This window comes from Rattus rattus, chromosome 7, assembly GCF_011064425.1.
Source record: "Rattus rattus isolate New Zealand chromosome 7, Rrattus_CSIRO_v1, whole genome shotgun sequence".
In the NCBI taxonomy this organism is placed as follows: domain Eukaryota; kingdom Metazoa; phylum Chordata; class Mammalia; order Rodentia; family Muridae; genus Rattus; species Rattus rattus.
Window position 1 is genome coordinate 74,710,159 of NC_046160.1, and position 27,835 is coordinate 74,737,993.

A 27,835-nucleotide genomic window follows, 5' to 3' on the forward strand; every position below is an offset into this window, starting at 1 on the left:
GTCCCATCCATTTGCTGCAAATTTTATGGCATCATTGTTTTTAATGGCTGAGTAATACTTCATTGTATAAATATATCACATTTTCTTTATCCATTATTCAGTTGAGGTACATCTAGATTGTGTCCAGCTTCTTACTATTACTAATATACCTGCTATAAACATAGGAAGGAGGAAGTGTCCATGTGTTGTAATACATTTTGGTATATGCCCAGGAGTGTTATAGTTGTGTCTTGAGTTGGGTCTATTCCCATTTTTCTGAGAAACTGACATGTTGATTTCTAAATTGTTTGTACAAGTGTACACTGCCCCTAGCCCTAGCATGGGAGAAATGTTCCTCTTGCTCCACATTCTTGCCAGTTTGAGTTGTGCCTTAAGATTTTCCTCTTACCCATTCCGACAGGGATAAGATAGTGACACATCCAGAAGGTCCTTTACTGTACAGGACAGTTTTAGCTTTTCTCATTTTTTTTTATTTTTTATTTTTTGGTTTGTTTTTTAAACCAATAAGAAGTTGAGCATTGTTCTCTCAAGGTCTGGGAAGAATGAAGTTTGAATTTTGATAGGAATCGCATTGAATCTGTAGAATTAATTTTAATTCTACAGATCTGTAGAGTTAATTTTAGTAGGACTACCATTTTTACTATGTTAATCCTACTGATATATCAGAGTGGGAGATCTTTCCATCTTCTGATAAGTTCTTTAGTTTCTTCTCCAAGGACATGAAGTTTTTGTCGTACAGGTCTTTCACTTGTTTAGAGTCACTCCAAGATATTATATATTATTTGTAGTTATTGTAAAGTATGATAATATAGAATTATTTGTAGTTATTATAAAGTATTGATAATATAGAATGAACCAGAGAATAAGAAAGAGCGAGAAGAGTTTTTAAAAATTATGAAATTTAATATGGTACTTAGTAGTGGAAAATCAGTCAATAGGCAAGAGAAGCCAAATTGAACCATTTACCTTGAAAGATTAATTGTAGACAGGCTAGAAGCTTCTAGGCCTAAGCATAGTTAGAGAAAGAAATGCTTTGGGCTCAGGTAAGCAGGGTGTTCACACAGCTTAGTATGGCTCTCATTTCATCCCTACATTCGAGAAAAATAAATGTCTTTTATACTATTTACCCCAAATAACCTTTAATTTTCTGCTGAATCACATTCTACATCTTCTAAAGCACCTGCTTCATATCTTATATTTTCACAATTTTATATTGCTGTAGAAATATGCCACAAGGGTAGTTTATATACGTTAAACAGGCATTTGTATTCATAACCAGAAAAACTGAACCACTAAAGATGAACAATGATTAAAGAGAAGTCATGGAATTTTTTTATGTATAGACATGTTACAATTCTGTATTTTCCCTCTTTATTGATATATCTGTGTTTTATTTCTCACATGATGATGCATGGAAGTGCATATTATAACTAGCCCTCAGAAATATTAGACATATTACTGGCAGAATATAAATGGAACCTATGGCTAAGACACAACCACATTTAAATATCAGTTTGTCCAGCCTTATTCAAGCATAGATATTATGTAATTTTACTTTGATCTACATGAAATTTACACACACACACACACACAGCATTATATCAGAAATCACAGGAAAGTGTAAAGATTCTTAGGACAGGCTATCTCATTCACAGCAGTTATTCAAATAGGTTAATCAGTTAGTGGTTGTATAGGGAGCACAGTAGAGGGAAAAATGTCTGTATGAAAAAAGAGAATGCACACAGATCAGCACTGAAGAAGCCAGGAGAATTAAACCAACAAGAACACATCTTATGGACAAATCTATATGTACTTTGTAAAGTGCTTGTATGTAAACATATATCAAATTTTGATGTACTCATGGGGATTATTTTTATCTGAAAACTTTTCCCCAAAATTATTGCTATGCTTAAATATGACAAAATGAGAGGTATGATGAGAGCCTGTAGAAGTACTATCACACCATCTATAATAAAACTGGGCTGAATGAGTATCATTCCAGTCTTTTTGTTTGTTTGCTTGCTTACTTTTAATCGGATATCTTACTTATTTACATTTCAAATGTTATCTGTTTTCCCAGTTTGGTTTCCCCTCCAGAAGTCCCCTATACCATCCTCTTTCCATGCTTATATGAGGGGGCTACCCATCCACCTACAAACTCCTGCCTCCTTGTCCTGACATTTTCCTACTCTGCAGCATCAATCCTTCACAGGACCAAGGGCTTCTCCTCCAATTGACGCCCAAAAGGCTATCCTCTGCTACACATGCAGTTGGAGCCATGGGATGCTCAATGTGTATTCTTTGGTTGGTGCATTAGTCCCAGGTAGTTCTGGGGCATCTGATAAGTTGACATTGTTGCTTTCCTTTGGGGTTGCAAATTCCTTCAGCTCCTTTACTCCTTTCCCTAACTCTTTCATTGTGAACCTGGTGCTCAGTCCAGTGGTTATCAGGTTCTGATAAAGCCTCTCAGGACACAGCTGTATCAGGCCCCTGTCAGTAAGCACTTCTTGGCAATGCAATACTGTCTGGGTTTAGTGTCTGTATATGGTATGGATTTCCTCCACGTGGGGCATTCTCTAGATGGCCTTTCCTTCAGTCTCTGCTCTACACTTTTTCGCCTTATTTCCTCTAGTGAATATTTTGTTTCCTCTTCTGAGACCGACTGAAGTGTCCACAATTTGATCTTCCTTCTTGAAATTCATGTGGTCTGTGAATTTTAGCATGGTTATTCTGAGCTTTGGGGCTAATGTCCACTTATCAATGAGTGCATACCATGTGTGTTTTTCTGTGATTGGGTTTCCTTGCTCAGGATGATGCTTTCAAGCCCCATCCATTTGCCTAAGAATTTCATGAAGTCATTGTTTTTAATAGCTGAGTAATACTCCATTGTGTAAATGTAACACATTTTCTATATCCTTTACTCTGTTAAAGGACATCTTTTTTTTCCAGCTTCCGGTTATTATAATTATGGCTGCTATGAGCATAGTGGAGCACGTGTCCTTGTTATATATTGGGGCACCTTTTGGGTATTTGCCTAGGAGTGGTATACCTGGATCCTCAGATACCAGTATGTCCAATTTTCTGAGTAACCTCCAGACTGATTTCCAGTTTCAACAATGGAGAAGTGTTTCTTTTTCTCTACATCCTCTGCAGTATCTGCTATCATCTGAGTTTTTGATCTTACCCATTCTGACTGGTGTGAGGTAGAATCTCAGGGTTGTTTTAATTTGCATTTTCCTGATGACTAAGGAGGTTGAATAATATTTCTTTAGGTGCTTCTCAGCTGTTCGATATTCATCGTTTGAGAATTTTTTTCCTTTTAATATTTTTATTTACTTTTAGACTCCAGATTTTATTCCCCTCCCAGCCCAACCTCCGTCTGTTCCATATTCATACCTCCTTCCAGACCACTAACCTGCGGTCACTATGAGGGTGTCCCTAACCCCTACTTCACCAGACCTCTAAACTTCCTGGGGCCTTTAGTCTCTTGAGAGTTAGGTGCGTCTTCTCTGACTGAAACAAGACTCTGGAGTCCTCTGCTGTATACGTGTTGGGGCCTCCATCTCAGCTGGTGTATGCTGCCAGGTTGGTGAGCCAGTGTTGAGAGATCCTGGGGGTCCAGGTTAATTGAGTCTGCTGGTCTTCCTACAGGGCTGCCCTCCTCCTCAGCTTTCTAAAGCTTTTCTCTAATTCAAAGGGGGTAAGCAGTTTCTGTTCATTGGTTGGTTGCACGTATCTGCATCTGACTCTTTCACCTGCTTGTTGGGTCTTTTGGAGGGCAGTCATGATAGGTCCCTTTTTGTGACCTACTGTAGCTGCAGTAGCGGTGTTAGGTCAAGAGACCTCCCCTTGAGCTGGATCCCACTTTGGCCCTATTGCTGGACCTTCTTTTCCTCAGGCTCTTCTCGATTTCCATCTCTGAATTTCTTCCAGACAGGAAGAATTATGGTTCAGAGTTTCTTTGTTTAGCTCTGTACCCCATTTTTAATAATGCCATTTGGTTCTCTGGTGTCTAACTTCTTGAGTTCTTTGTAGATATTGGTTGGATATTAGCCCTCTATCAAATAAAGGATTGGTAAAGATCATTCCCAATCTGTCGGTTGCCATTTTGTCCTATTGACAGTGTCCTTTGCCTTACAAAAGCTTTGCAATTTTATGAGGTCTCATTTGTAAGCCATTGGTGTTCTTCTCAGGAAAATTTCCTCTAGGCCCATGAGTTTGAGGCTCTTCCCCACTTTCTTTTCTATTAGTTTCAGTATATCTGGCTTTATGTGGAGGTTGAAGATCCACTTTGATTTAAGCTTTGTACAAGGAGATAAGAATGTATCAATTTGCATTTTTTTACATTCCTGTCTTTTCATTGATGGTTTTCCTGCAAGGACCCTCAGCAGACCAGAAAATTGTAGGATATGAATAAAGCCATTAATGCCTACATGAAAGAATTATTTGGAAATTTGATTTGATTTTGATTATATTGTTAGTATAAGAAAATGAGGCATAGATGCAAACAGACACAATCTCATCAGGATGAGATTGCTTTATTGGAATAAGAGGCCCCAACCTTAACTAAAGAATAGGACATTAGTGTGTGTATGTGTGTGTGTATGTGTGTGTGTATGTGTGTGTGTGTGTGTCTATGTGTGTGTATATGTCTGTGTCTGTGTGAATGTATGTGTATGTATGTATTTATTTAGCCATGAGAAAGTTATAGTTATGTTTTCTGGTTTGCCTTGGAAGAGGGTAGATTATAGTCAATACCCAAGCATATTGTTTCTGCAGGTGGTAAGCAAATGCAAGACCTGGGGTTACTTTTCATGGCTATGGGCTATGGACAAATAAAGGCTGACTCCCTTCTTTATATCCCAAGGCTACTAGTTAACAGTTGATAAAATACTAAAGTTTTATTTTGCTTTATATAATATTTTATTAATTATTTGATAATTTCACATGATTGTGAACATTTTCACAACATTCTCTAAATTCTTACCAATTTTATTCCTTCTTTCTCTCTCTTTCCCCTCCTTCTTTCTCCACTCTGTTGTAATTAACATACATATATATACATATATATGTATATATTTGTGTGTATACAAAATAATATATAATATTTAGTATATAATATTAATATATAGTATTATATAATTCATTATTTTATTATTATTATTACTTTTATTTTTTATAGTCTTGTCACTACCCTTTTCCAGTCCATCTTTCCACAGTTCCACATCCCATACCTCCCAATTTGAGATTGGGCCCCAAATCTCTCAAGGGTTAGACACATCTTCTCTTACTGAGGCCAGATAAGGCAGTCCTCTGCTTTATATATGTCAGGGCCTCTGACCAGATAGTGTATGCTGCCTGGATAGTGGCTCAGTGTCTGAGAGATCTCAAGGTACAGATTAGCTTATATTGCTGATCTTCCTATGGGGTCACCTTCTTCCTCAGCTTCTTCTATCCTTTCCCAAATACAACCACAGGGATCCCTGGCTTCTGTCCATTGGTTGTGTGGTTCTGTCCATCTGCTTCTGTATAGGTCAGCAGATTGTTGAGTCTCTTAGAGGACAGCCATGCTAAGTTCCTGTCTGTAAGCACACCATAGCATCAGTAATAGTGTCAGGCCTTGGAGCCTCCCCTTGAGATAGATCCTAATTTGAGCCAGTCACTGGACCTTCTTTCCCTCTATCTCGTCTCCATTTTTGTCCCTGTAGTTCTTATAGACAGGAACAATTCTGGGTCAGAGGTTTGACTATGGGATCGGAACCTGATCCCTCCAATTGATGTCCTGTCTTTCTACTGGAGGTAGACTCTTGAATTTCCCTCTCCCCACTATTGGGCATTTCGTCTAAGGTCCGTCTCTTTGAGTCTGTGAGTCTCTCACTTCCCAGGTTTCCAGCACATTCTAGAGGGTCCCCCTACTTCCCACCTTGAGGTTGCATATTTCCCTTCTTTCTGTTGTCTTAATTAGGTTTTCAATTGTTGTGTCAATATACTATGACTAGGCAAGTCTTATACAAAAAAAAAACCTTTAAAATATTTATTTTAGTTATATAGGTATATTGTAGTTGTCTTCAGACACAAAGAAGAGGGCATTGGATCCTGTTACAGATGGTTGTGAGTCCCCATGTGGTTGTTGGAAATTGAACTCAGGACCTCTGGTAGAACAGTGAGTGTTCTTAACAGCTGGACCATCTCTTCAACACCCCCCTTTAAAATTTATTCACTTTGTTATAAGGGAAAACCTTTAATTAGGGCTGGCTTACATTTTTAGAGGTTGAGTCCATTATCATCATGGTGGAAAGCATGGGGTCATTTGGGCAGACTTGGTGCTGGAGATGGAGCTGAGCGAACCAGCAAGCTTACATCTTGATCCAAACCAGCAAGAAGGAGAATTTCTTCTAGCAACTAAGGTAGAGTCTCAAAGTCTGACCCAACAGTGACTCATTTCTTCCAACAAGGCCACTTCTAATCTAACAAGGCCATACTTCTTAATGGTGCTACTGCAACCATATTCAAATCACCATAATAAAATATATTATATTATTATGTAGTGTACTAGTATATATTGTCCCCTACACACACAAACATGTGCACTCTATTGAAACCAATGGGTATTGCTCAAATGTGTGATTTTTGGAGTAACACTATGGTATTGAATGACTAGATAGGATATTTAAATCTAGGGAAGACATATTCTTTTTTTCTCAGCAGTTAATATCTCCTTGTACCTCTTAATCCAGGGTAATCCTATGAGATTTACTTCATCTATGTTGGCAAGTCAAGTAATGTTTTCATTGATTAGGTCTTCTTTAGGCATATTGTAGAGATTTCATGGGAATAGCTTTCCTGTCATATATACAAGAAACAGCAGATGTCTTGGACCTCTGGCTATCACAATTTTTCTACTCCCCCTTTCTCAATGTTTTCTTATCCTGAGGTATAAAAAAATAGGCTATGTTTCTGAACAGAAGGTTTTCAAAAGAAGAAATAATAATGTCTTGAATATAACTCAAAAAGTTTTTTGACATCTTTAGCTATCAGGGAAATGCAAATCAAAAGTTCTTTGAGTTTTTACTTTACTTCAGTCAGAATGGCTAAGAGCAAGAAAATAATTTGCCAAATGACTGTGACCATGTAAGGGTAACTCTTATCCATTGTTGGTGTGATTGTGCTTTGGTATACTTACTGTGGAAATCAGACTGGAGAGTTCTCAGAAAGCTAAAACTGATCTCTCATAGAACTCATCTATACTAGTCCTTGACATACTCCAAAGGACTTGACACCCTACTTTACAGGTGCTTCCTCTACCATGTTCACTGCTGCTCTATTCAAAATAGCTCGAAAATAAAAACAAATTAAATGTCCTTCACTTGATGAATGATTAATGAAAATATGATACATATATAGAATGGCATTGTATTCAATTATAAAGAAAATTAAAACTATGCTATTTCTAGATAAAGGCATGGTGTGTGTGTGTGTGTGTGTGTGTGTGTGTGTGTGTGTGTATGTGTGTGTGTGTGTAAAATCTAGACCCAGAAAAAAAAACATGAGTTTTATCCATTGTGATTCTTAGCATGAAATCTTTATTTTTTATTAATTATTTTATTTGTTTACATTCCAAATGTTGTCCCCCTTCCCAGACTCCCTTCCATGAATCCATACCACATTTCACTTCCCTTTGCTTCCCCACCCACCTAAGAAGCTCTGAGGGATCTAGTTAGTTGTACTGTAGTTCTTCCTGTATGGTTGCAATTCCCTTCAGCTTCTTCAGTTTTACCCTTAACTCTTCCACTGGGATTCCTGGGCTCAGTTAAATAGCAGGACAAGGGTGCTACAAAGGCAGAAATAAAAAAAAAGAGTACAGGAATTTCAAATGGGATTAGATGTGATTAAAGGAAGAGGAATAAATAACATTATTAAGAATGTTTGTAAAAGCTACAGAGAATCATACTGTGTTATGTTTATCTGTATATCTATACATATACTGACATGGTTTAAATGAAGAATAAAGTTTTAAATGCCTTGTAAATAATATTAAGCTTAATGACCATATAAAAATTAAAATAGCATATTTTCTTTATTTCTGTTCACAGTGTTTTTTTTATTTTGTTATATAGTCATGAAATTTAAGGATAATACTTTTCTAAAGAAAAATGTTGGTCCTGCTGAGCGATTTTTGTTGTTGTTGTTGGTGGTGTTGTGTTGTTGGTGGTGGTGGTGGTGGTGGTGGTGGTGTGTGTGTGTGTGTGTGTGTGTGTGTGTGTGTGTGTGTGTGTGTGTGTGTGTGTTATAAAAATTTTTGATCAAGCCAGGAAGAGCAAACGATTAAATATACTCAAATAGCATCCCATTCAATTCATATCTCTTTTTTATAATTTTTTATTGTATATTTTTTAATTTAGATTTCAAATAGTATACCCTTTTCCAGTTTCCCACCCATAAACCCCCTATGCCATCCAACTTACCACTGCATCTATAAGGATATTCCCCCACCCATCCTCCCTACCCCTTCCCAATCTGTGCCCTGACATTCCCTTACACTGGGGCATTGAGCCTTGGTAGGATCAAGGGCTTCTCTGCCTATTGGTGCCCAACAAGGATGTGCTCTGGGTCTGTCCATGTGTACCCTTTAGATGGTGGTTTAGTCCCTGCGAGCTGTGGTTAATTGGCACTGTTGTTCTTATGGGTTTGAAAATCCCTTCAGCTCCTTGAATCCTTTCTTTAACTTCTCCGTTGAGGACCCTGTTCTCAGTTTAATGGTTGACTGCAAGCATCCACCTCTGTATTTGTCATGCGCTGGTAGAGCTTCTTAGGAGACAGCTATATCAGGCTTCTGTCAGCATGCACTTTGTGGTATCAGCAATATTATCTCGGTTTGGTGGCTTAATATGGTCTGTATCCACAAGTGGGGCAGTCTCTGGATGGCCTGTCTTCCAGTCTCTACTCCAAACTTTGGTATTTCCTCCTGTGAATATTTTTGTTCCTCCTTCTAAGAAGGTCTGAAGCATCCACACTTTGGTCATACTTCTTTTCGAGCTTCATGTGATCCGTGGATTACATCATTGTGTAATCTGAGCTTTTGGACTAATATCCAATGTCAGTGAGTGAATAGTGAATATCATGGTATCATGGTGTGTGTGTGTGTGTGTGTGTGTGTGTGTGTGTGTGTGTGTGTTTGGTTACCTCATTCAATAATATTTTCTAGTTCCATCCATTTGCCTAAGAACTACATGAAATCATTGTTTTTAATAGCTAAGTAGTACTCGATTGTGTAAACGCACCATATTTTCTGTATCCATTCTTTTGTTGAAGGGCATCTGGGTTCTTTCCAGCTTCTGGTTATTATGAATAAGGCTGCTATAAACATAGTAGAGCATGTGTCCTTGTTATATATTAGAGAATAATTTGGGTATATGCCCAAGAGTGTTATAGGTGGGTACTAAGGTAGTAGAATGTCCAATTTTCTGACAAAATACCAGATTTATTTCCAGAGTGGTTGTACCTGCTTGCATTCCACCAACAATGAAGGAGTGTTCCCCTTTCTCTACACCCTCCTTTGCATCTGTTGTCATCTGAGTTTTTGATATTAGGCATTCTGACTGATGTGAGGTGGAATCTCAGGGTTCTTTCTTTCTTTCTTTCTTTCTTTCTTTTTTTTTTTTGATTTGCATTTCTGTGATGACTAAGGATGTTGAACATTTCATTAGGTGCTTCTTAGCCATTTGATATTCCTCAACTGAGAATGCTTTGTTTAGCCCTGTACCCCATTTTATAATAGGGTCATTTGATTCTTTGGACTCTAACTTCTTGATTAATTTGTACATATTGGATATTAGCCCTCTATCAGATGGAGGATTGGTAAAGATCTTTTCTCAATCTGTTGGTTACTGTTTTGTCCTAGTGTGCTTTGCCTTACAGAAGCTTTGCAATTTTATAAGGTCCCATTCGTCTTTTCTGGATCTTACAGCATAAGTCACTAGTGTTCTGTTAAGGAAATTTTCCCCATGCCCATGTGTTCAAGCCTCTTCCCACATTTTCTTCTATTAGTTTGAGTGTATTTGGTTTGTTGTAGAGGTCCTTATGCATTTGTACTTGAGCTTTGTACAGGGGGATAATAATGGATCAAGTTGCATTCTTCTACATGCTGACTACCAGTTGAACTAGCACCATTTGTTGAAAATGCTATCTTTGGCCCATATATATATATACAGCCACCAAAACTAAATAAGATTGATGAAGCTAAAAAATACATGCTGAAAGGGACTGGATATAGATCTCTCCTGAGAAACACATCCAGAGCATGTCCAATACAGAGGTCAATGCTAGCAGCAAACCACTGAACTGAGACTAGGACCCCCTTGGGGGGAATTAGAGGAAGTATTGAAAGTGTTGAAGGAGCTTGAAGCCCCATAAAAACAACAATGCCAACCAACCAGAGCTTCCAGGGACTAAACCACTACTGAAAGACTATACATGGACTGACCCAGGGCTCCAACTGAATATGTACCAGAGAAAAGCCTTGTTGGGGCACCAGTGGAAGGGAAAGCCCTTGTTCTTGCCAAGGTTGGACCCCCAGTGCAGGGGAATATGGGGGAGGGCAATAATGGGGATGCCTAGGGGAAATACTCTTATGGGGGAGGGGAAGGGGATGGAATGGGGGCTTATGGACAGGAAGGGGAATAACCTTTGAAATGTAAGTAAAGAAATATGTAATAAAAATTTTAAATAAAAGCAAATGCTATCTTGTTTCCACTGGATGGTTTCAGATCCTTTGTCAAAGATCAAGTGACCAAAGGTGTGTGGGTTCATTTCTGGGTTCTTAATTCTATTCCACTAATCTACCTGCCTATCTCTGTACCAATACCATACAGTTTTTTTAATCACTATTGCTCTGTAATTGCTTGAGGTCAGGGATGATGATTGCACCAGATGTTCTTCCATCGTTAAGAATAGTTTTCCCTATCCTGTTTTTTTTTTTTTATTTCAAATGAATTTGCAAATTGCTCTTTCCACTCTATGAAGAACTCAATTGGAATTTTGATGGTGATTGCATAGAATCTGTAGATTGTTTTCAGCAAGATGGCTATTTTTACAATATTAGTTCTGCCAATCCATAAGCATGAGGGATCTTTCCATCTTCTGAGATATTCTTTTATTTCTTTCTACAGAGACTTGAAGTTCTTGTTATACAGATCTTTCAGTTGCTTGGTTAGAGTCACACCAAGGTATTTTATGCTATTTGGGACTATTGTGAAGGGTGTCATTTCCCAAATTTCTTTCTCAGTCTGTTTTCCTTTGAGTAGAGGGAAGCGACTGATTTGTTTCAGTTAATGTTATATCCAAACACTTTGCTGAAGTTGTTTATCGGGTCTAGGTGTTTATTGGTGGAATTTTTGGGGTCACTTAAGTATACTATCGTATCATCTGCAAATCGTGATCTTTTGACTTCTTTCTTTCCAATTCGTATCCATTTGACCTCCTTTTTTTTCTGATTGCTCTGGCTAGAACTTCAAGTACTATATTGAAGGTAGGGAGAGAGCGGCAGCCTGTCTCGTCCCTGATTTTATTCGTTTGCTTCAAGATTCTCTCCATTTAGTTTGATGTTGTCTACTGGTTTTCTGTATATTGCTTTTACATGCTTAAGTATGGGCCTTGGATTCCTGATCTTTACAAGACTTTTAACATGAAGCGTTTTGAATTTTGTCAAATGCTTTCTCAGAATCTAATGAGATGATCATGTCATTTATTTCTTTGAGCTTCTTTATATAGTAGATTAAGCGGATGGATTTCTGTATATAGAATAATCCCTGCATCCATGGGATGAAGACTACTTGATCATGATTGAAAAACATTTTTATGTGTTATCGGATATGGTTTTTGAAAATGTAATTGAGAAATTTGCACCTTTTCATAAGAGAAATTCATGTGAAGTTTTCTTTCTTTTTTGGGTCTTTGTGTGTGGTTTAGGCATAAGTGTAATTCTGGCTTCATAGAAAAAAATTGTATAGTGTTCTTTCTTTTTCTATTTTCTGGAATATTTTGCAGAGTATTAGTATTAGGTCTTCTACAAAGTTCCGATAAAAATCTGAACTAAACCCACCTGATCCTAAACTTTCTTTGGTTTGGAGATTTTATGACTGCTCCTAATCCTTTAGGAGGTATGGAACTGTTTAGATGGTTTATCTCATCCTGACTTAACTTTGGTACCTGGTATTTGTCTAGAAAATTGCCCTTTTCAACCAGATTTTCCAGTTTTGTTGAATACAGGCTTTTGCAGTAGAATCTGATGATTTTTGAATACCTCAATTTCTGTTGTTATATCTCCCTTTTCATTTCTGATTTTGTGAATTTGGATACTCTCTCTGTGCCCTATGGTTAGTGTGTTTAAGGGTTTACCTAACTTGTTGATTTTCTGAAAAAAGAAAAAAAAAACAGCTTCTGGTTTAGTTGATTCTTTGTATAGTTTTTTCTTTCTATTTGGTTGATTTCAACACTGAGTTTGATTATTTCCTGTGGACTATGCCTTTTTGGTATATTTGCTTCTGTTTGTTCTTGAGTTATTAAGTGTGCTTTCAAGGTGCTAGTATATGCTCTCTCCAGTTTCTTTTTAGAGGCACTTAGAGCTACAGGTTTTCTTCTTAGTACTGCTTTCATTATGTCCCATTGTTTTGAGTATGTTTTGCCTTCATATTCATTAAATTCTAAAAAGTATTTAATTTTTTCTTTATTTCTTTCTTGACCAAGTTATCATTAAATAGGTCATTATTCAGCTTCCATGTGTATGTGGGCTTTTGGTCATTTTTGTTGTTTTGAAACAGTCTTAGTTCATGGTGGTATGATAGGATGTGTGAGATTATTTCAATCTTGTATCTACTGAGGCCTGTTTTGTGACCAATTATATGGTCAGTTTTGGAGAGGATACTGTGAGCTGCTGAGAAGAAGGTATATTCTTTTGTTTTAGGATGAAATGTTCTATAGTTATCTGTTAAATCCAGTTTGCTCAGAACTTCTGTTAGTTTCTCTGTGTCTCTGTTTACATTCTGCTTCCATGGTCTATCCATTGCTGAGAATGGGGTGTTGAAGTCTCCCACTATTACTATGTGAGTTTCAATGTGTGCTTTGAGCTTTAATACAGTTTCTTTTATGAATGTAGGTGCCCTTGCATTGGAGCATTGGCGTTCTGAATTGAGAGTTCATCTTAGTGGATTTTTCCTTTGATGAATATGAAGTTTTTTTCCTTATCTTTTTTTGACAACTTTTGGCTGAACGTTGATTTTATTCAGTATTAGAGTGGCTCCTGCAGCTTGTTTCCTGGGACTATTTGCTTGAAAAATTGTTTTTCAGCATTTTACTCTCAGGTAGAGTTTGTCTTTGTCACTGAGGTATATTTCCTGTATGCAGCAAAATGCTGGGTCCTCTTTTGTATTTGTTCTGTTAGTCTATGTGTTTTTATTGGGGAATTGAGTTCATTGATGATGAGAGATATTAGGGCACAATGTTGTTTCCTGTAATTTTTGTCGTTAGATGTGGATTAATGTTTGTGTGGCTATCTTGAAAGAAGATTAATTTCTTGCTTTTTCCAGGATGTAGTTTTTCTCCTGTTGTTTGAGATTTCCATCTATTATCCATTGTTGGGCTGGATTTGTGGAATGATATTGTGCAAATTTGGTTTTGTCATGTTGTATCTTTGTTTCTCCATCTATGTTCATTGCAATTTGGCTGGATATAGTAGCCTGGGCTGGCATTTGTGCTCTCTTAGGCTCTGTATAGACTCTGACCAGGCTTTTCTGGCTTTCATAGTCTCTTTTGAGAAATTTGATGGGAATCTGACAGGTCTGCCTTTGTATGTTACTGGACACTTTTCCCTTAATGCTTTTAATATTCTTTCTTTGTTTTGTGCATTTTGTGTTTTGACTATTATACAAAGGGAAGAATTTCTTTTCTGGTCAAATCTATTTGGAGTTTTGTAGGCTTCTTGTACGTTTATGGGCATCTCTTTCTTTAGGTTAGGAAAGTTTTCTTCTATAATTTTGCTGAAGATATTTATTGGCCCTTTAATTTGTGAATTTTTGCTTTCTTTTATACCTATTATTCTTAAGTTTGATCTTCTCAAAGGAAATCCTGGATTTCCTGAATGTTTTGGCTTAGGACCTATTTGCATTTTCTTTCACAGTTGTGTCAATGTTTTCTTTTTTTTTTTTTATTAACTTGAATATTTCTTATATACCTGTTATTCCCCCCTCGGGCAAACATCCCCTTCCCTTTTTTTTTTCCCTATCCCCCTTTTGCCGCCCCGACAGTCTATTCATGGGGGTTGTTAGCAGGACCCAGGGCTTCCCTTTGTGTCTAGGATTTGACTCCTATGATCAGAGTCCTTTCCATGTATAGTCTTTAGGTTTGGCTTACCCTCTCAGATTGTTGTCTCCTTTGCCCCCTTCAAGCTTTTTCTTTTTCCATTCCTTTTCCCATTCTCAGTTTGGTTTTGCTGCACAGCCCGCCTCTGATGGTTTGTTGTAATTCCTTCACCTGCTCCTGTTGGTTGACTTCTTTTTTTTCTTGTCTGGCTTATATAAAGGGCCACAGGGCTTTGACCTGTTTTACCTGTTTTAATCTTTGCCTTCTTCCTGTATTCTTTTCCTTTTTGAAGGAGGAAGTAATTTTGATCATGTCTTTCTTAGGCATCTAGGGTAATTCCATTTCTAACTTATCTTGCATACCTATGTATGTCTTTCTGTGAGTAGCTCACTCAGGATGATTTTTTTTTTTTCTACGAATTTCATAAAGCGTTGGGGTAATATTCCATTGTGTCAATGTTTTCTATGATATCTCCTGCCCCTGATTTTTTTTCTATCTCTTGTATTCTGTTGTTAATGCTGTGTCTTTGACTCCTGATCTCTTTCCTAGGTTTTCTACCCTCCAGATTGTCTCCCTTTGTGAAATTTTTTATTTTTTCCATTTCCACTTTTAGTTCCTAGATGGTTTTGTTTAATTCCTTCACCTGCTTGTTTGATTTTTTTTTCCTCTTTAAGGGCTTTTACCTGTTTTCCTGTGTTGTCCTGTATTTCTTGAAGGGAGTAATTTATGTCTTTCTTAAAGTCCTCTACCATCTTCAGGAGTTGTGACTTTAAATCAAAATTTTGCTTTTCCAGGGTGATGGGCTATCCAGGGCTTGCTGTGATGGGGTAACTTGATTCTTATGATACCAAGTGGCCTTGTTTTCTTTTGCTTTTTTTCTTGTCCTTGCCTCTCACCATCTGGTTTTCTCTGGTGTTAGCTGGTTTTGCTGCCTCTCACAGTGGCTTGGCCCTCCTATAAGCCTGTGTGTCAGCACTATTGGAAACTGGCTTTCTCCCAGCAAAATTTGGGTACAGAGAGCAGTGGCACAGGGTCAGTTCAGGGCACAGACACAAACTGGAAAGATGCTGTCCCAGAGTGCTCCTTGTTTCCTGTGTTCTGAGGGCTCTGTGAGAGTTCCTCTTGGGCCAGAAATGTGAGAAGCAATGATGGCTCACCTGTGTTGTCAGGTGTGTCAGCATCTTAAAAACTGCTCTCTCTCTCCCAGCAGAATCTGCGTACAGAGAGCTGGGGAACAGGGATAGCTCTTGAAGCAGGCAGAAACTGGAAGGCTCAAGCCCATCTCTTATTCTACCTTGGATTTCTGCCCTTTTTTGCCAGTAGATCACGGATCTGGGATGGGCTATGTAAACCAAATAAACTCTTTCCAAAGTGCTTTTGTTTACAATTTTACCAGAACAGTAGAAATCCTAACAAAGACAGGTAGCAGAAAACAAGGGGATCAGTTTTGGATAGAGTTGCTCGAATCAGGCCTAAAACCCAAATCAAAATGGTTTTACTTCTAAATTATTCCAAAATCATCTCTTGTCAAAATAGCATAGGTCATCATAGCACCACAAAATCTGAAACCTCTCTTTAATATACTAAAAGAAACTCGGTAGGGAAACAAATCTGATTATGTGCCAATCAACAAAATTTACTTTGTTTTGTTTTAGAATTAATACAGGAAAGAGACAAGTGAAGAAAAATATTTAACTCTAGGTTGGGGTGCACCATTTACTTTTCTGACTCACAAAGAATGGAATGAGAACCCCTTCTTAAAGCATATTATTTAGCTCAAAAATTTTTCAGCAATGATTTGAAAACTATTTTAGACGCCAAGTTGAATGTGAATCAATTCTCAAGTTATGTAGATTTTAATATAAAGAAAAAATATAAATGACATAAAATGAAAGTAGCTTCAACACAGAGATTAGATGGGGAAAATATCATTTCTCTCTCTCTCTCTCTCTCTCTCTCTTTCTCTCTCTCTCTCTCTCACACACACACACATATAACATATGGAAGAAAATGGAAAATGATACAATTTCAGCATATAATATGGAGAAATTAAAATTTAAGCTAGAGCAATTTTATAATGACTTAAAAAGCTCAGAGTGCAGTCATAATAAAATACAGGTAAAGACTTATATAAAATTTTAGCAAACATTTGCGTGAGCATATACATAACAATAACCCAGCATACAAGAACCAGAGGATTACTTGCTTGACACCAGTTCAAGCTATACAGTGAGATATTGACGTAATGAAATTTTAGATGTATACTATTTAGAGGCTGTGGGAAGTCTGTACTTTTGTGCTTCACCTTGGAAGATTGAATTATGGGTAGTATAAAATTATTACTAAAAGTCAAATCAAATCATAGGCCATTCAACCTTAATTTTCTCATGTATAATTAGACTTTATTCCCATTTCTTTCTCTTGGCCCAGTATATCATTGCCCAAATTCAAAGTTTTCCAGATGTAAGTGGCTACTTTACTTTAAACTGTACACTCTAGGAAAGTGAATTGAAAAAGAAGTGCATATCTTGAAGTATAAAGACTATATGTAATCATAATTTTAAACAAAATAAATAATATTTCTATAGTCAAGTACTTTATATCATTTTTTAAAAACATAACAAAATAACATCTACATCCAATTATTCCAAATTGTGTGTTATTAAGTGTATAAAAACATGAATATATATATATGTATGTATATATAGTACTGAATATGAGGAAATACTTCAAAGAAAAAATTTAATATGAATGATTGAAATATAATCTCATGTTTACAATATGATACCAATTTATATAAGATTCACTAACTATATCTAATTTATTTACTAATTATTAATTCAATCTATATAAATAATTCATTAATTAAAAATGAGTGACTGATCCACAAATTTCAGAAATTTATTCCACCTTCCTTTCTTCTTTCATTTTCTCAAAAAATCAGAAATGTTTGATAGTATAAATTTTATCTCTGAATATTTCTTGAATCATATAAAATATTTATTTAAAAAAGTCACTTGTATTTCTATTAAAAATTGATGTTTGCATATTAAATATACAGATGGAAAATCTCATTATTGATGAAATGAAACCCTGAATCATTTTAAAATAGTATCCTTGGGGAGTTATAATGTAAATAAAGTTAAATCAATCTAAGAGCACTAAACATGTTCACCAGTGCCTTAATCACGGTTTCTATTCCTGACATCATGACCAAGAAGCAAGGGTTTGTTCAACATGCACTTCCACATTGCTATTCATCACTAAAAGAAATCAGGACAGAACAAAAAAGGCAGGAGGCAGGAGGTGATGCAAAGATCATGAGGAATGTTCCTTACTGGCTTGATTTCCCTGGCTTGCTCAGCTGCCTTCTTATAGAACCCAGGACCACCAGGTCGGGGATGGCACCACCCACAATCCTCCCCTGCCCCATCACTAATTGAGAAAATGCCTTAGAGCTGGATCTCATGGAGGCACTTCCTCAAAGCAGGCCCCTTTCTCTATAACTCCAGCGTATGTCAAGTTGACACATAAAACCAGCCAGTACAATTAGCAAATGATTTTCCCAGATAATTTTCCAATATGTCCTATTACACTATCTTGTTATAATGTTGTCAGAGCTTGTGTTCTGTATAATACAGAATAACTTTTTATCTTTTTGAAGTGTTGAGTTGCTGTAAGTATCATCTCAATAGAGGGTATTGTATTTTCTTATGCAAGACAATGAGAGTCAAGTGAATATAAGATTTGTTATGTCTCAGACTCAAAAGAGTAATTAAGACCCTCTTTCATCCTACTTCAGTGCTAGCATCATCAGCATATTGGATTTGACAATCTTGTTCATATGGTGATTATAGAAAGTACAAGATTAAACTGTACAAACTGATGAAAACGGTGATGTAAGAAACATGCAGTTCCTATTTTTAAAATATTTTATAATGATATAATGTCAAACTCACCTAACTCCTAAAAGTAGCAAAGGTAGCACTTATGAAAGTTTGCATGGATGCATTTGAATTTTATTTCCACAGACCACCAAAAGGAACCAATCTTTAAAACTTTGTGACCTCATCCCAGTGAGACTTGTACTTCTGGTATTCAAGGTAAAATGAAACAAGCATATATTCAAGCATTGACACCATTAATATTTTTAGAAATTTGTTACAGCATCAGTCAACTAATGTATGTTAAATACTTTATTAAAAGTACAAATGCATACACATACTACTAATGTAAATTAGGTGCATTTTGTGTATACTTACGTAACCATTTTCCTAGTCAAAGCTACATGATTTCCAATGATCCTTTGTTCCCTATAGTTCTTACTAGAGGGTTGAGGTCTGTGACACTTTTCCCTATCTATATTAGCATGTTATATTGTATGATTTTGTCCAGGTCATGCACTTATTACACACATTTCAATCATAACTACCAGTATTAATGACTTCATTTCTCCAGTCAATAACAAACAAGATAACTAAATGGATTAAGAAACAAAATCTGTCCATCTGTTGTATAAAATAATCATATTTTTGCATTTTAGATAGAACTCTAATCAAATGAATTCCAACAATAATCAGGAATTATGCCAATATCTGACCAAAGACTTCAAACTAAAATTAATCATAAAGAAAAATGAGAGAAACTTTATTCTAATTAAGAATGTAGCATATCAGAAGCTTTTCTGAAACACACCAAATCCTGGGACACAAAATGAATTTTTCCAATTCAAAAAATATTGAAATTCCTCCTTGTGTTTGGCTGACCACAGTACAATAAAACTTAAAATTGACAGCAAACAAATTTCTAGTACTCATGAAATTCATAAATATTAAACAATGCAATAGTATTGATGAATGGATTAAAAAAAGTTAAGAAAGAAATGAAAATTTTACTATAACTAAATGAAAATGAAAATACAACAACAACAACGACAAAGCCCTCGAGGGCATATAGAAATCAGTGCTACATGGAAAATATATAGTTCCAAATGCCTTCACAATGAAATACAAATAAACTAGATTCCATCAAGCCATTGAGGTTAAAGAAGCCAAGAAAGTAAACGGAGCTGTGACCCCTGAGTAGACTATAATAATAATAAAAATCCTTCAACTAAATCATGTCCAAGGCAGATGAGAGAAAGAGCAGAATTCCTCTGGACTTTAAAACATTTACAGGCTAAGAAAAAAATAGTGAAACGATACCATTCATAATAGTCAGGAATAATGTAAAACAGTTTGGTGTGACTCTAACCAAGCAAGTGAAAGATCTGTATGACAAGAACTTCAAGTCTCTGAAGAAAAAACTGAAGACCTCAGAAGATGGAAAGACCTCCATGTTGGCAGGGATTCTACACATTTTATCAAAAAGCAATCACAGATTCAATGCAATCCCCATCAAAAATTCCAATTCAATTCTTCTTCAGAGAGTTAGAAAAAATTTGCAAATTCATTAAATAAAAAAAAAAGGACAAGGACAGAAAAACTATTCTCAACAATAAAAAAATTTGGGGAATCACCATCCTTAACCTTGAGCTGTGTTTACAGAGGATGATTAAAAAAAATGCACGGTATTATAACAGAGATAAGCAAGGTCAATGGAATGGAATAGGATTGAAAACCAGAAATGAGCCCCACTGGATGTGGTCACTTGAACGTTGACAAAGGAGCTAAAACCACCCAATGGAAAAAAGATAGCATTTTTAACAAATAGGGCTGGTTCAACTGGAGGTTAGCACATAGAAGAATGCAAATTGACCCATTTTTATCTCCTTGTACAAAGCTCAAGTCCAGGTGGATCAAGAACTTCCACAGAAAACCAGACACTGAAAATAGAAGAGAAAGTGGGGAAGAGTCTGGAACACATAGGCACAAGGGAAATGTTTCTGAATAGAACACCAATGACTTATGCTCTAAGATCAAGAATTGACGAATGGGACCTCATAAAATTGCAAAGCTTCTGTAAGGCAGGGCACATTGTAAATAGGACAAAATGGCAAATGACAAATTGGGAAAAAGATCTTTACCAATATTAACTACATCCTGATAACTGGATAATATCTAATATACAAAAATCAGGAATTTAGGACTCCAGAGAGAACAACAATCCTATTAAAAACGTGTACAAGAGCTAAACAAAAGAATTCTCAACTGAGGAATATCCTGAGAAACACTAAAGAAATGTTTAATATCCTTAGTCATCAGAGAAATGCAAATCAAAACAACCTTAAGATTCTACTTCATACCAGTCAGAATGGCTAAGATCAAAAACTCAGGTGACAGCAGATACTGGTAAGGATGTGCAGAATGATCAACATTCCTCCATTGTAGGTGGGATTGAAAGCTAGTATAACCACTCTGGAAATCTACCTAGAGGTTCCTCAGAAACTTGAAAATAGTACTACCTGAATAGTCGTATTCAGCTATACCTCTCCTGGGCATATAAACAAAAGATGCTCTAATATATAACAAGGACATATCCTTCACTATGTTCATAGCAGCCTAATTTATAATAGCCAGAAGCTGGAAAGTACTCAGATTCAACAGAGGAATGGATACAGAATATGTGGTACATCTACACAATAGAGTGCTGCGCTATTAAAAACAATCTCTACATGAATTTCTTAGGCAAATGGATGAAACTAGAAAATATCATTCTGAGTGAGGTAACCCAATCACAAAACAAAACAAAACAAAACAAAACAAAACAAAACAAAACACACATGGTATGCACTGACTGATAAATAGCTTTAACCTGAAGTTCAGAATACCTAAGAAAGAATTCACAGGACAAATGAAACTCAAGAAGAAGGAAAATATGGATGTTTCAGTCTTCTTTAAAGGGGGAACAAAATGTTAATGGGGATATCAGTGGAGAAGAACTCAAGGAAAAGTCATCCAGAGACCGCCCTATGTGGGGATCCACCCATAGGCAGCCACCATAACTAGTCACTATTGCTGATGCCAAGAAGTGCTTGCTGACAGGAGCCTGATATGGATGTCTCTTGAAAGGCTCTACCAGCTTTACTGAAAAAAAATGAGGGATGCATGCATCTAACCATTGTGCTGAGAAGGGGGGCCCCAGTGGAGGTGCAGAGAAAAGACCAAAGGAGCTGTAGGGGTTAGCAACCCCATAGGAAGAACAACAATATCAAATATCCAGACTGCTCTCCCTCCCGCCAGGGACTAAACCACCAAGCAAAGAATATGCATTGAGGGACCTGTGGCTCCAGAAGCATATGTAAGAAGATGGCATTGTCTGGCAGGAAGAGGAGGAGAAGCCCTTGGTCCTGTGAAGGCTCCTTTCCCCAATGTAGGTGAATACCAGGGTGTTGAGGTGGGAATGAGTCTGTTAGAGTTTTCTCATCTTCATAGAAGCAGGAGGAGGTGCAGGGGGAATGGGAGGGGGAAAGTGGATCACATTTGAAATGTAAATACATTAAATATCCAATAAAATAAAAAATGTACAGTCAGCTGTTAGACTAACATTTAAAGTAGCTACAGAGGGATCAGTATTGAACTCTTTGTAAGATGCCAGTATTACTCAAACACCAAAATGAGGTAAAAACACCAAAAGAACCAAAATAGAATACTGTGAACTGTTATCCTGATGAATTAAAACAAGAATTTTTCCGTTTTCTGTTTTTCCTAGTTTTGCCTTATTTAAAAGAGAGAATGTTGTTCTGGTTTCAATTTCTTCATATATTTCTTCTTAAGATATATATATATATATGAATATATATATATATGAATATATATATATTCAATGATTGTTGATTATTGTTCACTAAGTTTTCTCCTCTTCCAATCCTATCATATACTCCCCAGTTCCTTATATACCTACATATTAAACTTCATGATCTTTCTTTCATTCTCAAAATAAAAAAGAGAAAAACAAAAACAAGCAAGCAAAATTAAAATATATAACCAAAAAACAATAGGTAAAAAGTCATAAACCAAATGAAACTAAACTAAACGAAGCCAGGAGTGTTTTTGTATTGACTGCTGTTCCTGGGCATGAGCCTTTCCCCAAGAGTTTCTAGTATATCTAGTGTCAGCAAACTGAGGAAACTCAGTTTTTCTTTGTGAGTAGTTTTCAGTTGCAAGTAGATTTGTGGTTTAAGGTCTGCAATACCATGTCCTCTTATCTCCATGCTGCAATCCAGTCTGACTTGAGCTGCACCAGGCCTTGTGCTTGCTGTCAGAGTTTCTATGTGCTCACATGTGCACCAGTTCGGTCCTGTCTGCCCAGAGACAAGCTAAAAAGCTTTTTAAGTGGTTGTTCATTCAGATGAGCGACGACTCTGAAAGTCAATTCAGTATCACCCTAGGGCCATGAGTGAGGAAAGCTAACATGCTCTTTTGCCTCACAAAATAATTCAGAGTTTCTATATTCACAATTAAATTTTCTTGCTCTTCTAGCACTTACTAAAGAGAGTTTCCGTTTTCTCTACTTAGTTTTGTTGGCTTTCCACGTATATTTCAGAATCTCTTTCCTTCATGTTTTCAATGCTTTGGTGGTGAATTTCCTCAGCAAATTTTCTTCGGCTGTGTTTGAGTCTTTCCTTGATGAGTACTTGATTGATGCCACTGAATCCTCACTCGGCCCTGTGGGTTTCTTACACTTCCTCTCATCTTGACTTGTAACTCTCCCCCATACATTTATTTGAAATTGATTTCCCTGAAGTCATGTAGATTTTCACTCTTGCTTTTTTGATGCTGAAAATGAGCATTTTAAGATGGTTCATTAACACATTTTCTTTTTATAACATACTTGTGTTACTCTAATCTAAATAGGCTCAAATGCATTTATAGTTAATTTCAATGTATAATATAGAACTTCATGTACTTATGGGTTTTGTTTATTTGCTTTTGAGAAAGAATGTGACTATAAGCTCAGAATTTCCACAAACTTTCAGCCATCTATATGCTGGGATAATCTACATTAAATAATGTGTCAAAATATTTATAATTTACACAATTCTTTTTATCTGCCTTATTGTAAGTGAAAATAACATTTGTTTTCTTTTCCTCACACATGTTTTTATTAGATGATTATAAAATTTTATTGATTTTTGTAGAATTTGTAAAAATTTGTATTTTTCCTGAAAATGCATGTGTACATATGTATGTGTATATGTGCGTGTGCATGTGCATGTAAATGTATATATAAACATATATACTTTTTAATTTATCCATGTGTTTTTGTGTGTTTACGTGTGGGTATTTGTGGGTGTGGGTGTATGTACACATTGGTATAGACAACTTTGGAGGTGAGAAGTGGGTGTTGGATTACCTAGAGCTGACATAACAGTAGGTAATGAGTCAAATAACCTGAATACTGTGCCTTCATCCATTACCCATCATGTCTCTCTTTTAGTGTGGGATCTTATAAAATACTAATTTCTGAGACATTGTCCTCTTCTCTTTCTGAATTTTGCCTCTATTGTGGTCTGCCGCTGCTGACTACGTCCTTTCTTATCTGAGTGCACATGCTCTGGCTTCACATAGAGTATTTCATATTCTCACACTGTAAGTGTGGATGACATTTGTTTATTTATATATTTGAAGGATAATTTGATTGTAGCTTTAGAATATTGTTACATTAGAAACATTAACATTAAAAGCTCAACATCCTTTAAGAGGCAGGAGCATAACAATTAAATTTCCTTTTCACTCAAATTTTAAATTCCTCCAGTAATAGCTTATTTCGGAGTGGAAAATCTAACTTCTTGCACAAGTGCAATTCAAGTATCATTTCATAGCTGTGCATGGTTCATAGGAACATTTGTGAAACCCCTACATGTCTGTTCAGGTCTAAATGCTCCCTGTGAAACTCTATGAGATACGAGAGCTCCAAAGATGTATACTTGACTCTGCAGTTCAATAAAACTTCTGGGTGAATTTCATTCAGAAAGTTTTTTTACTGATTATTTTATTTATTTACATTTCAAATATTATCCCCCTTTCCAGGTTCCCCTCCACAAACGCCCTATCCCCTTCTGGGCCCCCTCTGCTTCTATTAGGGTGCTCCCCCCTATCCAACTCCTGCTTCTATACCGTAGCATGGAGTCCCTGGGATTTTTAATTCTGGTTAGTTGATATTGTTTTTCTTCCTACGGCAGTTGCAAAACCCTTTAGCTCCTTCAGCTCTTCCCCTAACTCCCCGTGCTCAGTGCAATGGTTGACTGTAAACATCAGCATCTATTGGTCAGGCTCTGGCAGAACCTCCCGCGGATAGCTGTACCAGGCTCCTGTCAGTAAGAGCTTCCTGGCATCAACAATAATGTCTGGGCTTGGTCTCTGCAAATGGGATGGATCCCCAGGTGGGGCAGTCTCTGGGTGCCTTTCCTTCAGTCTCTGTTCCACTCTTTATCCTGGCATTTTCTTTTGACAGGAGCAATTCTGGATTATGTTTTTGAGATGGGTGGGTGTCTCCATCCTTCAACCGGGGGCCATGCCTCCACACATGTGTCATGCATTAGATTTTGTTCTCAGATTAAAAAGTTTTATAATACATGTGAAGATCATTGAGTGCTGTTTCATTTTTCATGAGTTACATCTCTCCCATTTTTATCTGTTTTGGTTATTACCCAGTTCTTTGTTTTATTAAAAATATAAGGTAGGACAACTCTATTTAATTTGTCAGTGAGACTTGGGTTTCTACTTGCCTAATTTCCCTTATAGATTTCCTCTTGATTATGTATAAATGGCTTTAATCACTTAAAAGTAATTAAATTATTACAAAGAATGATGATTACCAAAATGGACAATGTCAAGTCAAGTTTCGATCATCATTCTTATTGAATCTTGCTTTCTATATAGTTTATGGGTATTAGAAGATCAGAAATGATCCAGCATACCATATGCACAAACAAAAAGTCAAAACATTTCAAGTTGACAACTCACTGTGTCAAAAATCTAAGGCTGATAAATGCATAAAGAATATCGAACTACTAATTTTCAAGTTAAAAGATTTAAGTATATTTCAGGGTATGTGAGTGACTCAGAGACTCAAAATATCCCCAGATATATTTTGAAGGTCATTCATACTTGGCAGCTTGCAAAAATAAAATAATGCAACAAAATTGATTTTTGAGTTAAAATAAACATTTAACACATTAGCAGAGTAATTTTATATAGAAATCAAAACATTTACATCAAACATGTTCACCCTAGATATATGGATACATTAGTCAAAATATGATTGATTATACAACAAACTAGAGATAAATTATCTGTGTTTTATCAAAAATAATTTAGCCTAGTATTAAAATGTTTTCCGAGTACCCTGAATATCAATAAATGTTTCAATCAGTTTGTTGTGAAATACTTCATGCTTTTATACTTAAGAAGAACTTGTCTATTGTTATAATGACAGTGGACTATATTATATCATACTTTTGTTTTCTATTTTGTGCACTCAAAATGTGCCTTAATGGTGTATATTAATACCGACAGGAAAACAAATATGGAGGGTCTGAGTGTCATTATTTCATTCTTTTCTGTTGGGTAAAATATTCTCACAAGATATCTGGCTGATATTTTGTCGCAACATTTAATAGTTGAATATTAGAATATCAACAGTCTTATTAATATGCTAAATAAAGGTATAGGAACAGATGTAATTGTATAAATATATGACATAAGAATTAAAGCAATTAATGATTATTATACCACTATTATTACCACTACTGTCATTATTATTATTATTATTATTATTATTATTGTTGTTGTTGTTGTTGTTGTTGTTGTTGTTGTTGTTTGCTATGTAATCCTGGCCTACAAGACAAAATCTTCCTGTTTCTGCCTCTGACTCCAGTGATTATAGGTACATAGTACTATGTATGGATTATTTAATGATAACTGTTTCTAGTATATTCTCTAGCTTGAGGAAAGGCATATGTGCTGTGATTTATGGAAAGAATTTACCAGTGAGAAAATAGTTTCATTTGTTTCCCTTGACAAACCTTAGTTTTTGATAAGCTAACTGACATCACACTGATCAATCTTTGCTCTGCTACAAGAGAATTCTATTGAATGATGAAGAATCACAACTTCACTCAACTTCCAGAGCCATAGACTCAGTAATACATCATATCCTTTTTGTTATCCTAGTGTTTATTTTTCTAGGTACAATTTCCTTCATACTCTTGGTCACTTAATTTAATCAATTCCTTAACCCTGTATGGTGACTGTTTAAAGCAAGTACACAGCAGTGCTAAACCAATGACTTACAATTATACTTTATATTTACTAATAATTTCTTGCCAATCATAACTGCAAAATTACCTCTTTATCTTGAAAATGTTTCCATTCCTTTCCATCTTCCTATCTCATAGCACAAACTTTAAGCAGAGCCCCAAGTTGTAAGTTTTTCTACATTGATTGTACCTGCTCACCTTGTTTAATTAAGCTTTGTGATATGATAAACCCTGGTTTCTTTATTATGAGTAAACTTAGTTAATCATGATAAATCCATTCAATATCCTTCAATATCCTTTCATTATGAGATGTTTATTGTTGTTACTAGTAATGGGTAAAACACTTGCACCATTAAGTTTACTATTGGAAATGTGCTCAGGGGTGCATTTCAGCAAACAAGACACATTGACAGGATTGTGTGTCACAACTACCACATAGAATCTCAAGCATTTTGCTATTTCTAACCGAAAAACTGACTATTAGAAATTAACTCCTCATAATCCCTTCATTCTAGCCCCTATTAATAACTACTGACTTTATATGACTTACTGTTCCTTGAAACTTTTAGAAGTTACATAAGAAGGTATTTTTATGATAAGGATATCAGACAAAAGAAAGTGTCTTTAAAGTTCAATAGTATCATAATATGCCACATACTGGAGAATCATATTATTTAATGTGTGGTATTAGTCTAACCAACTGTATTGATCTATCTGGATATGTAGTTTGTTTCTTTCATGGTCTAAATAATGCTTCTTTTAATAATAATTCTAAACAAGTTCCTGGATATAGTGCACATGCCTGCAAGTTGCAAAGTTAAATGACATGATAATTCTTTTCTAACTATTTTGCTATTTCAGGTCATGCCACGGATCTGCTATTTTCCATGGCTTCACATTCTTACCAGCTTAGTTTATTTTCCTACCTATTCTACCCACTCATTCTCCTTTTTTCAGTTTTGTCAACATTGTTAAAGATGGATCAAAATATTTTTAATATACACCTTATATTTCCTACAAATAATACAGACAGTTATGTAGCTATCTTACTCTAAATTTTTTATTTGGTACAATAAAATTATTAAATTATTTTTTTAAACATTGTGCTTTTTCTTCTTTTGGAGTCAAATTGGTTTTCCTACCCCACCATTATATGACTTGCGGATGGAAGGCCATAAAATTCCTCACCAGTGGAAAGTTAGATGCATTTCCAACAAACTTTAAAGGTATTTGCCTCTTTGGCTTGGTGGTTATTAGCACAAGGTGTAATGTCAGCAG